Raw genomic sequence first — 15,322 nt, forward strand, 5'->3', positions numbered from 1 at the left:
TCACCTGGAAGACAGGCAAACTTAAGGAATGTATGGGGAAAGGCAAAGCCAGTATGGTATACCTAGTGATCCATCTTTGGTCTGGGAGATCCGTACCCCTGATCTCCAGTTTTGGAACTGGCATACCCAACTCCTCTTTGGTGGGCAGAAAAAAGGCAAGCTCAAAATGTTTAATGGACACTGGTAGCTCCAGCCTCCATCAAAGAGACAGGCAGAGCCAAACTTCCTACTGACAAGTACACCCAACCTTTAACTAAAGGACGAGCAGCGACTACCTTTAACTAGTTCATCCAAGGAACAAGTAGGCCCATTCTACACATGTTAATAGTTAGGCTCACCTTCAACTGGGAGACAGCGTATCCCACTTCACCTGTTGCAGGGAGTCTGCTCAGACAGAGAACTGTGCACAGAGACCCAGGACCTTAGTGAATTGTGGTGGACCAAAAACTCACCTCAGTACCTAGAACCCCCTAACCGACTAGCATCAGTGTCTCATTAGCTCTTTGTCCTATAGCAAAGGTACCAATGATTAGACAACCCAGAACATGCGACTTAGGATACACTCAGGAATGGTGGGAATCAAGAACACTCTTTCGTTATATTCTCATACCAGTCCACAACATGGGTAAAAAAGAGACACAATAAAGTTAAAAAATATTTATTTTAATGACGTGATCTAAGATGCAGTATTTTTGCGAGCATAAGCAGGCATATGATTAAGAATAATACGATCAGCATTGTTACAATTCCATAAAACACATAAGGAGAAATCATATTATAATGATGGTGGAAACAGATACTATAGTGCCTTGCATGTCACCCTCCCTAGCTAATATTAGAAGGTCTCTTAGGCATGAATGGGGAACCCCATAAATAGACCGCATTTATGTCGGTTTTGATGCCTCCCCTCGAGCACTGGACAACCCCCATAGTATAGGTCCTGACACTACTTTCCCTCAGGATACTACTACCACCCTTGTCCCTCACACTTCCATTGACAAATGGGATCCGATCTCTTTAGAACTCTTTTTTAAACTCATGGCTAAAATCAAATCTGGCTCCCCACTTGATGCCATGCCCCCTCAAATTCTAAGCACCCTTGACACTTCCGTTCTTTTACCTATCCTAGCCCTCCTGAATGCATCTCTGTCGGAAGCCACCGTTCCTGCAGCTTGGAAACACGCCATGGTGGTTCCTCTTCTAAAAAAAACTAACGCCGATCCCAACAACCCTTCCAATTTCCGACCCATATCTCTTCTCCCTTGCCTGTCCAAGGTATTAGAAAAACACATCAACCTCTGCCTCTCCTCACATATTGAGGACACGAAATTCCTACACTCATCCCAATCTGGCTTCAGGGCTGGATTCTCGACAGAATCTACCCTTTTAGGTGTCACAGAGGCTATCAGACAGCAGGTGGACAGAGGGGAGACGGTGGCGCTTATCCTGTTGGACTTAAGCGCTGCATTCGATACCGTCTCCCATGACATCCTCCTCTCCACCCTAAAGGCCGCTGGTATCCATGGCACTGCTCTAGCCTGGATCGCCAGTTTTCTGTCTGCACGCACTTTTCAGGTCTTTTCCTCCACTTCTGCTTCCACTGCCCTCCCGTCCCCACACGGTGTACCCCAAGGTTCTATCTTAAGCCCCCTTTTCTTCAATATCTATGTCAGTCCTCTCGCCTCTCTGGCAGAACAATCTGGTCTTTCTATATTTTCATACGCGGACGACACCCAAATTATTTTTTCTCTCTCCTCTAATAAACACGTCCCCAATTCTTCTCTCCAATCTGGGCTCACTAATATTGCCAATTGGATGCAGACCAATAAATTAAAACTAAACGGCGATAAAACCGAACTTCTCCTATTCGGTCCTGACACCTCTCTCTGGGGCCCTAAGCACTGGCCTCAGCAAATGGGTCCCCTGCCGGTTCCATCCACCAAGGCTCGCAACCTGGGAGTTACATTTGATAACCAACTGTCCATGAAACAGCATGTTGTGAAAGTCTCAGCCACCTGCACTAATATCATGCGGTGGCTGAGAAAAATAGCATGGATGCTTCCGCCAGACACCCAAAAAACTGTGGTCCAGGCTTTAATAACCTCCAGGTTGGACTACGGTAACGTGCTCCTCCTTGGGGCTAGCAAGGAGGTAACACGTAAATTACAGGTGGTGCAAAATATGGCAGCTCGTCTGCTCTGTAATCTGCCTAGAACTGCCTCTGTCAGCGCTTCCCTGCGCAGCCTTCATTGGCTGCGCATTGAATCAAGAGCAAAATTCAAAGCCCTCTGTTATATGCACCGGATTAAAACAGGCAACTCCCCCTCCTATCTCTCCATTTTGGTTCAACCGTACTGTCCAGTGCGCACCCTTAGATCCTCCTCTCTTGGCACCTTCTCCGTGCCCCGTTTCAAACGTACCAGAGTTGGCGGTCGCTCTTTTTCCTATCTGGCGCCATCACTCTGGAACACACTCCCCATTTCTTTGCGTTTTGAAACTTGCTACCTGAAATTCAGGAAAGGCCTGAAAACCTGGCTTTTCTCTGCTTGATCTTCTTCCATCTTGTGTCTCCCTGCTTCTTGTTCCTCTGTCAGCGCCGGGAAACCCCTGGGTATCTGTGCGCTTTACAAACCCAAATATAATAATAATAATATAATAATACCTCCAAGATCAGTAGAAATGGATCACATCAGGATCTGCAAAAGCTCTCTGTCTCTCTGGAAACTGATTTTCTCTAAGTGTCTAAATCATGCATGCAGTGTGATATTAAAGACGCCAGAATTTCAGCTAGCTGCAGCTGCATGCATGTTATGTCTAGAGCATGAGCCGATCAGCCCAAACAACACCTAACATTGTTATGATAACCTTGGAGGCTTCAGCACTCACTGTGCAGACTAAGGTCGGGATGTAAGTCTAGGGACGTTGAAAACAAGCCATTCTCATGGGAAGCACTTCACGCAGCCTAACTTACAACAACAGTTACATATAGTGTTGTGTGCAAAAGCAGCAAAAAGGTAAAATAGCGTTTAAACTTCTACTAAGCCTATGCTAACATAGCAATGTGCGCCAGCAAGGCCCTGCCTTCACTACACACCTTGAGGGGTAGGCTGGTTCACCCTCTATAGTGAAAGGATGTAAGTAGGATGAGCTCTAACTGGGGGATACGTTGACACAATTTCTACCTGAGACCTAGATAGGTTCAGCCTTCACTTTCAGTATACGTGTGCCAAATGTGAAACAAGTTAGTATCACATTCATGTGGTGAGAGGATGTAGCCTTATGGCTAAAGTGATCGACCTCGAAGCTGGGGAACCGGTTTCGAAACTCGTCAACGACGCTCAACATCCTATGATTCGGGGCAAACACAATCAGCCTGATTCATCAAGCCGAAATTGGCTCGCAAAGGGCCAGATTCTGAGAATCTGGCCCTTTGCGAGCGCTATTTTTGCATTTGGGATTCATCATCCCAAATGCAAAAATCGGTAATAGCGATTTCGCTATTTTGCAAGGAATTACATTTAAGGAATCTCTATTTGAGATTCCTTAAATGCAATTCATCATCCATTTAAAATTCGCGAATTCGCAATTTCGGCCCGCTATTTACCGCGAGGTCAAACCTCGTGGTAAATAGCGAAAACTCAGAAAAATGCTTTTAAAAGCATTTTTCTGAGTTGCATGTTGCACACGCACATGTCCTTTGGACATGTGTGTGCGCAACACCTGTTTAAATTAGCATTTAAGGGGTGCTACAGGGTGTCCTCTGGACACCCCTGGCACCCTTTAAATCGCTATCTTATTTGCGATTAGCTAATTGCTAATCGCAAATAAGGAATACTCCTCATTCATTCCTATGGGCCTTTTGGCCCATAGGAATGAATGGGGAGTTATTCCTTATTTGCGATTAGCAATTTGCTAATCGCAAATAAGGATTGTGTAGGAATCGCAATTCTTTTTGCGATTCCTACATGAATCCAGTTTTGCGAGTCTGTAATAGCGATTCCTTATGAATCGCTATTATAGACTCGCAAAACGGGTCTATGATGAATCAGGCTGTTAATGTCCTACTGCCTAACAAAAAAAATGAATGTGTCCTTGTGTAACGAAACTGGTGCTCATGTAAAGCGCTCTGATACCTAATATCTTCGGGTCTAGCTCATGCTACATAAAACTCTAAAAAAAAAAAAAATGTGAAAGAAATTTACACCTGGTAGTTGCATGGGGGGAAGCAGGCCCCTTACCATACCTTGTAGACAAGCAATGACAAATTCTACCTGGGAAACAGATAAGTCCAGTTTTTCCTAGGTGGACAGTGAGGAGCAGCTCCTTATGTGTGACAGGCGGGTCCAAATGATAGCATGGATTACCAAACCCAATTTATAGCTGGGGACAGGTGGATAAGTCTCTTCTTGGAGACATTATACTGACCTTTTCTCATAGGATAAGTAGGCCCTCCTTTCCCATTCAACAGCCAAATACATGTTTTCAGCTGTAGAGAGGGCATGTCAGCTCCAATGGTCAGCAAGAACCTTAGCCACAATCTTCCTCTCTGGCACGACACTGCAAAACCACTTTCACTTGCATTTTGAGGGAGCTCATGTAGCCTGTTTGAGGGAGGATGTCTTTTCAATTGACACACTGGCAATTCATCATCATGCACCATTGGGTCCTCCAGATTGTCAGACAAGACTTTGCACTTCCCTTCCAGAACGTGCCTCTTCCATCCTCCCTGTTCCCTCTGTCACCTTGGATAAACCATGTTTCCATTCTGCTACAGGAAGCTTACAAACTTTTGGTCTACAGAGCAGTGGAATTGGTTTGAAAGAAGGAGATCTGGCCGGGATGCTACACTCGTTATTTCTTTGTTCCCAAGGAAGATGGCGGTCTCTGCCCATTCTGGACCTTTGCATTCTGATTTTCTTCCTCTGCAAGTAGTTCAAGATGCATTCTTTTTAGCATGTCCTTTTGACTTTGGACCTGGAAAAATGCATGGGGTTGCTCGAATTGAAGGAAGCATATTTTCATATACAAATCCTGAAGTCACACAGGAAGTACCTGCTTTTTGTGGTGAACTACAGCACTGTAATGTTTATGGTTCTTGGATTTGGGCTAACACGTTTTCTACAGTAGGGCATTTTCTGAAGGAGTATACCGATTTATTTCTTCCCTTATTGTCCTTTGTTATGCCTTAACCTGGAACACAGCTTTTAAGTGCGTGCACAATTGCCCCCTGCAGCTGTCTGCTTTGTAAATTTCTAATCAATCTCGCTCATCACCCGCAGGGGCATGCAGCTGTTAAAAGGTTCCAAGTTAGTTTTGGTATAATGTAAAGTCAGTCAATCTTATTAGCCTTTTCTCAGTCTCTGAGGACGTGATAAAAAGAATGAAGATCTGATGTCAGTGCACCTGGATTGCACATTATTTGTCTCCATGATGTCATATCCAAGGCATATCTCATAGTGAAGTAGAGGCCAAGGCATTATGTATCGGCGTGACCAAGCTATTTCATCTTTCTGGATCCAGTCAGGCATCTGAAGGAGCTCTCAATAGGTGAGGAATTTGAAGATAGATTATTAACCAGAAAGTTTGTTAATGGATGTTAGACATGGCATCTTTTGGCATGGTTCCCTGTCTTTTTGCTTCTGGCCTCCTGTTTTTGATTGTGCTGCATTTCGTTTTTGCTGGTTTTAGGACTCTGGGCACTTTACCACTGCTGACCAGTGCTCCCTGTGTAAAATGTAAGGGTAATTGGTTTCTTCATGATTGGCATATTTGATTTACTAGTAAGTCCCTAGTAAAGTGCACTGTGTGTGTGCAGGGCCTGGTAATCAAATGCTACTAGTGAGCCGGCAGCATTGATATCCCACCTACAAGAGTAGCCTTGCAAACATGTCTCAGACTTGCCACCACAGTGTCTGTGTGTGCAATTTTCAACTGCCATTTCGACCTGGCAAGTGCTCCCACTTGCCAGGCCCAAACCTTCCCTTTAAGTACATTCAAGGCACCCCTAAGGTAGGCCCCAGGTAGCACCATGGGCAGGGTGCAGTGTATTGAAAAGGTAGGACATGTACTGCTTTGTTTCACATGTCATGGTAGGGAAAAACTGCACATTTCCTTTTTCACTAAAGCAAGGTCCATCTCTCCCATATGTTAGTTTTGGATCTGCCTTGTGACATCTTTCAAGTGTATCTTCCAATTAGGAGCTGATAAAAAACTATATTGTGAGGTCTCTGGACTCACAATTTAAAAATACATCTTTTAGTAAAGTTTTTTTTTTTAATTGCAGGTCTGAAAGTTTCACTTTTAGAAAGTTGGTATTTTCTTTAACCATTCTGTTCCTCTGCCTATCCTCTGAATACACGTCTGGGTTAGGATGACATGTGGGCTGTTTGTTCATTCACTCTAGACAATTACACAAAGGGAGCTTAGGTGCGCCCTGCATATCCTGATGGCCCATCACCAGGCTGAAGGGCATTCCTGAGCTAGATTGGTGGGAAGAGCTGCAACTGACACCTGGATAGGGCTGTGCCTGTCCTCAGACCAAGATGTCTCCACCTCTTGTAGTGTATCTGGAGCCAGGGTGGGGAAATGTAGGGTCCTGTGCACAACAGAGACTGTCCTTTAAAGTTTGCCTACTTCAAAGACTAAAATGGGTATAAGTACTGGGCCTGTGATCCCATATCTTTAGAACACTTCTGGACTGAGTACATTCTGCCATGAAGAAGAGTTGGATAACCTGTCAGGAGGGACTGCCACTTTGCTGTTTGCTTTGCTGTGTTGGCCTGCTGCTTCTGTCCTGGGAGTGAAAGGACTGGACTTTGTTGGACTTTGTTTTCTGTATCCTGCTTCCAAGGTTCTGCAAGGGGTTGAGTTGAGCTTGCCTCCTGTAAAATAGCCTCAGGTACATCGAAGACTTCACTTGGGCTCTTCTGTTTAAAGCCCTGACCTGCCAAGTGGTGCCAAATCCAGTTACTGGGCCCTCAGAAGTGAATTCTGGTGATTCCCAAAAGAAATTCCACGCATTGACTCCAAGCATCTTTTGGAATTAGCGCAACACTGCCAACCCGTGACGCATCGCCACTGCCTGTACTGGAGAGTGGGTCCTTACTTGGAGAGGGTGCAACTCACTGCCAACTAGAGACCCCATTTATAACTCTGGAGGTAAGTAACGTATTTGAAAATTAGAGTTTTAGGCCTGTGTGCACACCAGATGCTAGACTAGAACATTTCTAGAAGTATGCTAATTTGCACCAAGCCTTGACCTTTTCATTACCAAAGGGAGCATTGGTTGAATTTGATCTTACTATAGAGATTTTTGCTGGGTTTAGTAGATGGTATTCTGCCACTGAAACCCTTTCATGAGTTTGGGCAGAATGGTCCTTCAAAATTTCCCCTCTAATTGGTATCAGTGAGTTATTAATAAAGCTCTGTTCTTCCTATGTAGGAAACCAAAAGCAGCCAGGGCTTACTCATCATAGCTGTGCCTATAGCTTAGTGCCGGTGTTAGACATGGCACCATTGGATTGGGTCTCCCTTCCAGTATTTTGCTGGTGCCTCCTGTGTTTTTGCTGGTCTAGATGCTTTGGCCACTTTGCCACTGCTGTTCAGTGCCAAAATGCAAGGGATCTCTTTTGTAATTTGTTTTTTGGATTAGTGATTCCTTGCTTGGTTATTCAATTTACTTGTCAGACCCTAGTACAGTGCACCATGTGTGCCCAGGGCCTGTAAATGAAATGCTGCTGGTGGGCTTGCAGCACTGGTTGTGCCAGCCACGGAAGCAACTTGTAAAATGTGACTCAGGCCTGCCATTGCAGAGCCTGTGTGCAGTCTGGGACTGCCATGTCAACTTGTCAAGTGCACACACTTGCCAGTCCCTAAACCTTCCCTTTTCTACATGTTAGTCACCACTAAGGTAGGCCTAAGGTTTCCCTGTGGGTAGAGTGCATTGTATGTGAAAGGTAGGACATGCCCTGATATGTGTGGCATGTCCTGATATTTTTTAAAACAATATTTATTGAGTTGATAGCTCAGGAAGACATTACATCAGAAACGAATACCAGCCTTAATCATCGTCCCAGTACAAGGCACAAACTCGTAGACATACATTGTACAGCAGGAAAATATTTATCCATGTTCAATGGGCTCTTGGTAGTAATGTCAGTGTAATCAAGTGTGAATGTTAGAACAAAACCCCCTTTGTGATCCCACCATCTACTCTCTACCCCAACTATAACCCCCTCCTCCCCCATCCAAAACATCCCCCCTCCCCTCCCAGGCGTGTCGTGGTGCAGCCTCATTGGAATGGAAATGGATTTACAACTCTGGTAGTACCTAACAAGTGGACCAATGAATACTATATGATATGAATTGTCTCACTTCACAGGAAGGGGCAGCAGTCTGTCAACTGGGCAATGCGGGGTGTTTTGCAATCATCGTGGCATACTATGGCGGGTGTGTCCCAGGGCTATTTGCAGGGGTCTCCTCATTCTCTCTGCGTGGAGTGTGAGTTCAATGACTAATCTTTCCCAGGCTCTCGCCATCTCTAATGCCTGTTCATTACTTGTTCTATGTGCCATTTGTAGGTGGACCTCCCCCTCACATTGAGCCCACTTACTAAATTAATTTTTCCATTTATCTGCACTGGGGCCTTTGTTCGCCTTCCACTGAGAGGTTATGGTTCTTTTAGCTAAGAGGAGCCCCAGGTCAATATATTTACTAGTGATTTTGTTCTTTGAAGTGTGGGGAAACCAATGAAGGATACAGTGCACCATGGAGAATTGTAGGTCCCTCTCAGTAACCTCCCTCAACAGTGCCGTCACCCCTTGCCAAAAGGAGTCAAGCTCCGGACAATCCCACAACATATGTTTAAAATCGGCGTCATCCATTGCACATCTTGGAGGGCACAGCCAGAGGGCTCACTTAGGGATAGCCACATATGGGAACACACAGGTGAAGAAGATGTGGGGACACCGAGGACACGGACAACACGGCCCCTACACGACGCACAAATGCCCGGAACACTGGAATTGCGGTGCTTGCAGATTGTAGGAGGATGCCCCCCCCGTCGCATTGAGTACTGAATGTAACATACGCCCGACACGTGAGCCGCAGGTCCGGGCACCCGCCCACACGAAGTAACAATTGTCTATGACATGAAACAATAACCACCTAGTCCCCATCCAGGGCACAGCCCCCTCATGTGCACTCTCCCACCCCACTCCCACCGCATATATTCCCCCGTTTATTTGTTTTTGGTATCCTGTCTCTCACATATAGTTTTTTTCGTACACGAGCGCCACACCTGGGAGACACGCTCAGATGCCCGGACAGTTGTGAGACTTGAAGCACGACGCGTCTCCCCAACACAAGAGCAGGCTATGCTGCTTATCCACATAACACAACACCCAATGCACCGATGGTCGGAGGGGTTTTGACGCTCTGAGCCGGTGGCGTGCACAGAGACACAGATATACCGAACACGAGTACTACATATTCCTACCACAATGACATGCATACAGGGTCTGTCAGTGAACATTATGATTCTCAGTACGGCGGACGCCGGATTGCTACTAGATGACTCTGCCACCAAGTTGGGACACGCTGCCACGAACTGTTAAGTTTACAGAGTATACATTTTTTTTTACTTATAAAAAGATAAAACAAGACGTCACTTAAAAGCACAATTGATCTATGAGCAAATGTGATACGGACGATGTAATAATGACATTTCACATGATGTTATAGCCGTCGGAGGTATATGCCTTCTTCTGTTTTCATTTCTTTTACGAAACATCGCAATGTTGCAGCCGGCCCCAAGGGTTGTAGGCTTAGCTATATGTACTGCTCTATGAATCACTAATAAACGTCTTATAAAAAAAAAATCAATTGCACATCTTGGACAGGCCGCTGCCTGGGCTGGGAAGAATTTATGTAAACGGACTGGTGTTAGGTATGCCCTATGCAGAATGTGAAAATGCACCAGCTGGAACCTCGCATTTTGCGTACTCTTCCAGGCCCTCTCCACTATCCCACCCCATGCCGTGTCTGGTATATTCAACCCTATATCAGCTTCCCACTTCGCCTTCAGAGTTGTCAATGGGGTTAGGGCTTCTTGGGTCATGCGCTTGTATAAGCATGTGACTGCCTTGATTGTGCCCGCAGCAACCACAACATATTGGCAACCTGTAGATGTAGGTGGCTCTGCCATGCCCGTTTTCCAGTGTTTGCGAACTGCTGTTGTGAGCGCAGCATGCAATAGAAAGTCACCCCCTGGCAGTTCAAATCGGTCCCTGAGGACATCAAATGGCATTAGAGTGCCGTCATCATATCGGTCGCCCATTGTCGATAGACCCTACTGGTCTCAGGCCTCCAACCTTTGCCAGGTTCCACCGTGCGGCAGAGCCCTGCATATATTTTGTGGGATATCTGGCGCATAAGGGATCGCTATTCCCCCCCTTCGCAGGTATCTATTCCAACATTTTCGGGCTGTGGCAAACTCCTGAGTAAGCTGCATGTCTCCGATCGGGAGGCGCAGAACTATACGAGACAACACCAGCAAGGGACCCGTCGGCTCACCCTAGTGGCCCTCGCTACCCACTGCGTGAGCCATTAAAGTTGGGCTGCTATGTAATACGTCTCATAGTCTGGGACCGCTAGTCCCCCCTCTGCTCGGGGTCTCATGAGCGTTCCAAGCGCCACCCTGCGTCTGCCCATACCCCACAGAAAGGAGCTAATCATCGTCTTGAGCCTCTGAAAGTATCCCACCAGGATCCAGATTGGGAGTGTCCTAAAGAAGTAGAGTAACCGCGGAAGGGTCACCATCTTGAGTAGTGCTACTCGTCTCGCTACGGATAAAGGGAGGGTGCTCCAGAACTCAAAATTAGCTTTGGCTCCCCTGATTGCCTTCCCCACGTTCCCTTCCAGCCTGTCTCCCCGTTCGTGGTAAATCACAGTGCCCAAGTAGGGAAGCCGTCTCTCCTCCCAGGACACTCCCTCAGTGGGCTGCGGGCAATCTCTACCTCCCAGAGTCCGGAATAAGCACGATTTCGTCCAGTTGACTTTTAACCCCGCTACCACACTCGCAGCAAAGATTTCGCTCCTCTCAGGGATTGTCCCGTGTCCGCCAAAAACATTAATAGGTCATCCGCATAAAGTGCGATATGGTGGATCTGCCCATAGATGTCTGACCCCTGATATGCCCACCCTAATCGAGCGTGCGCCGCAAGGGGCTCCACCGCCATAGCGAACAACAATGGTGAGAGGGGGCAGCCCTGGCGCGTGCCCCTTGCCACTTTACATGCCTCAGAGATCACTCCCCCTGTTCGAACTCTGGCCGTGGAATCTGTGTATAGCAAAGTCGTCCAGCGCACAAAATCCGGTCCCAACCGCATGCGACGCATAACATGAAAGAGATATTCCCACTCTAAACTATCGAATGCTTTTTCGATGTCAACAGCAAACAGCACTGCAGCATCCACTTCATAAGTATCGGCCTCCAAAATGTGAAGGAGTCGTCGTACATTAAGCGCTGTGTTGCGGGCGGGGATGAACCCGGACTGATCGGCATGTATCAGTGTGGACATGTGTGGAAGCAGCCGAGTCGCCAGAATTTTGCTCAGGATTTTTTAATCCAAATTGAGCATAGATAACGGGCGATGCACAGTTCTATCCCAGGGCTGCTTGCCCGGTTTTAACAACGGGATAATGATCGCCTCCCTCGTGGAGTCCGGCAACCTTCCTAACTTCTTGGCTTCATTATAGAGCCACGCCAGACGAGGCGCAAGGAGGTCGATGTAAGTGAGATAGAATTCCACCGGAAAGCCGTCTGACCCCGGCGTCTTATTTCGTGCCATACATTTGATGGCTACCAGCACTTCTCTCACCTCGATATTCCTACCCAACAATTTCGCATCCTTGTCGCCCAGTTCCGGCAAGTCCAGACCTCCCGTAAAGTTCTGTAAATCTTCTTCAGATGGAAGCACTCTACTACGATAAATCTCCGTATAGTAATCAAAAACAACTCATTTATCCCTTGATGATCGAAATGGGCCACTCACATCTGGTCCCTCATCTCTAGTATGACTGAGCCGCGATGAGCGGGATTAGCTAGCCAGGCCAAAAGGGCTCCCGATTTATCTCGCTCTGAGTGTGCCCGTGTGATATAGGCTTTGTAATCAAAACACCGAAGACGTTCTACATTCGCTGCAACTGCTTCTCTGGCTTCTAATAAGTCATCCTGCTTATCCGGCCGTTCAGGGCGTTCCTTCTCTAAGACACGCAATCGCTCATCATCCCTTTGGATGTCTTGTAATAGTGTCTTCCGTGTTCCAGACACCGCCGAAATGCATCTCCCGCGCACCACTGTTTTATAGGCGTCCCATTCTACAGTCACCGACCCCGCAGGCCCTTCATTAAGTTGAAAAGAGTCTTCAATGGCCGTGGCTATAGTAGCTCGGAAGACCTGACCCTCAAGCGCTTCCGGACACAATCTCCAGGTAGGGATTCTGGGGCGCGGCCGCAACCACTGCAACTGGGCTAACAGCGGGGTTATGGTCAGAAATAGTGCGAGTGAGATATTCGCTATTGCGAATCTCTCTGTGCACATCAGGGGAGCATAGAAATGCGTCTAGGCAGACATGTAATTCATGGAGGGCAGAGAAAAAGGAGTAATCCGTAACCAAGGGGTGCTGAATCCTCCAAGTATCAATTAACCCCCAAGTCTGCTGCCAGGTTAATCGGGCCACTGCTAGTTTGCCTGCTGGTGCATTCTGCAAGGGGGGGGGGGTGAGCGATCTAGGTCAATATCTGTAACACAATTAAAGTCGCCCCCAAGTAATAGTGGCCCTACCAAGACTGTCACCAGTTTGTGGGATAGTAAAGAGAAGAAGGCTGATTGGTCTACATTCGGTGCATATAGGCATCCCAGTGTTAAATCTCTACCGTCCAGTTTCCCCTGGATCACCACATACCTGCCCTCTGGGTCAATCAATTGTGATGTGCACTGAAAGGGAACCCCAGCTCTTTTCCAAATTAAGACCCCTCTCGCATACGCCGAGAATGTAGTGTAATAGACTTGACCCCCTCCAGCGGCGTAGGAGAGCCTTCACTTCTTTTGCAATGAGGTGGGTCTCCTGTAGGAAGGCGATGTGTATACCTCTACGTGTCAAGAAGGAGTGTATCTTGTGGCACCTAATCATAGTGTGCATACCCCTTACATTCCATGTGAGACATGTGTATCCTAGTGCGGGTCCCATTGCTGACATTGATACAAGTATTGTCCTCTGAACCAAACCCCACAATTAAAACATCCCCAACTCCCCCTCCCCAGGACAGGTATCCGACGCGGCATCCCCATCCAAACAAAGAAAATGCACTTAGAAAGTCTAGCCAGTTCAGGCAGCTTGGAACGTCGATTCAATAAGCCCAGAAATCCCTCCAATCCCCTCCCCTCTCCCATGAGTTCATCTCTCTGTCCAGGTCCCCCTCAAAAGTCCCACAGCATTTCCAGGCACCTCATTCCCCCCCCCCACCCCAGTAGGCACATAATCCCAAGGCCCAGCAGGCAACACAGATACCTCATGAAGTCAGTCACATCATGCATAGTGTTCTTTCAGCCAAATACCCCATCCGCTGTTTGTGGAGTGACCACTAGTAGATCAGTCTCCGAGAGACCATGGACGCTGCTGGAGCTGGGGCTCTGATCTCCACTCTTCGTGCGCTCCGATTTGCTGCTGGTTGGGCTGAGATCTCCTTGGCTGATGGCCGCCATGGCCAAAACCGCCTTGTCTCGTTCTTGGCGCCAATCTGCAGGAGAGACTGGTCGTTGCATCGGCAATGTGGTAGGGGAGCGATGTCGAGGCGAGGCCGCAGTTGGTGAACGCTCGCCGGACTCCCCGCTGGCTTCCAGACAGTCCCAGGTGGCCTGCGGCATGAGGAAAAAGTGCGTAATCCCGTCAACAGTGACCCGCAACCGGGCCGGGAACAGCATTGCGTAAGGAAGGTGTAGAGTCCTCAATTTCCGCTTCGCCGCTAAAAAGGAAGCTCATTGGCGCTGCACGTCTCTGGTGTAGTCCGGGAAGATCAGTACTTTACTGTTGCCAATACGCAGATTTTGCAGCTCTCTGGCTTTCTGTTGGATGTAGTCATGATCTCGGTAGTGTAGGAGTCTCACCACCATCGGGCGCGCTGGGCCCCAGGCTTTGGTGGTCGTATCAGAACTCTGTGCGCCCGCTCTAGCGCGTAGAAGGGGGAGAGACCCTCAGGTGCCACTTCCGCTTTTATCCAAGTCTCCAAAAACTGAACAGCGTTGGATCCCTCTTCTCGCTCCAGAATTCCCACTATTCTGAGATTATTCTGTCTGGAGCGCCCCTCGCTGTCTTCTACCCGTACCTCCAGCACACGGACCTTCTGCACCACCTCATTCAGCGTTTTCTGTAAGGCATCAACCGTGTCTGGGATGTCTTTCATGGTTCTCTCGTTACACACCACTTGTTCCCTGAGTTTCCGGTGGTCATCTTTTAGTAGCAAAAGGTCCGATCCGATGGAGTCCATTCGTTTCTCCAAGGCCTCTCTCAAGGCCATGATAGCCTGCATGATGTCGCCCAGAGAGGGGTCCCATGGTTGCATGGAAGCACTATTCCCAGACGCAGATTCCTCATCGCCCATAGTGTGGCCCGGGTCATCAAGCCGTAGTGCTTCAAAACTTTCTTCTTGGTCACCCTGCCCATCCTGGGTGTATTAGTGAGTGTCCGGCCTCTCAGCGTCTCCTCGCTCACTGCGTCTCAGGACCGCCTTGCAAGACTCAGTCGACTCTGTACGGGCACCTTACCGGAGTCTGTTGTACAGCAGTTAGTACAAGGCATGCAGAGGCCCCCCTCCAATATTAGGTCGCAGATGCCCAGTGACCCGTAGGCCCAGTGTCCCGCACTTTCTGATCTCGCAGGTAGGTCTGGTCACAGTCCTCAGGGAGCCCTGACAGGGGGACAGGACTCCCTCCAGCAGATCAAGGCTCCTTCTCAGCACAGTGGCTCAGAGCACCTCCCTCCACTTCAGCTCCAGGGGGGTCTCAGTGGGCCCTCAGCAGGTCAGCGCCTTCATAACCCAGTGCAAGGATCTGCTCCTCGTGTCCAAGCAGGGCCCCAGGAGAAACTTGCAGGCGGTATAGGATCGCCAGAGTCAGTGGCTGTTCCCCTCCCTCAATGCCAGGATGGGCACTCGTGTCTTTGCCAAAACGGGAGGGTTATCGCTCCTCCGGGGCTAGGATACTGTCCCTTAATCACTGCTGGGACATGTATCGAGTTGCAGCGCGGGCGCCGACATCTTAGGG

At 48.1% G+C, this 15,322-nt stretch overlaps 1 protein-coding gene across 1 annotated transcript in view; it reads left to right on the forward strand.

Annotated features, from left to right (window-relative positions):
- The window catches only part of LOC147711012 (dual specificity protein phosphatase 13B-like), a 78,725-nt gene that overhangs the window by 51,290 nt on the left and 12,113 nt on the right, over positions 1-15,322 (forward strand). The window lies entirely within an intron of this gene.

The sequence above is a fragment of the Lissotriton vulgaris genome, chromosome 5, assembly GCF_964263255.1.
Source record: "Lissotriton vulgaris chromosome 5, aLisVul1.2, whole genome shotgun sequence".
In the NCBI taxonomy this organism is placed as follows: Eukaryota; Metazoa; Chordata; class Amphibia; order Caudata; family Salamandridae; genus Lissotriton; species Lissotriton vulgaris.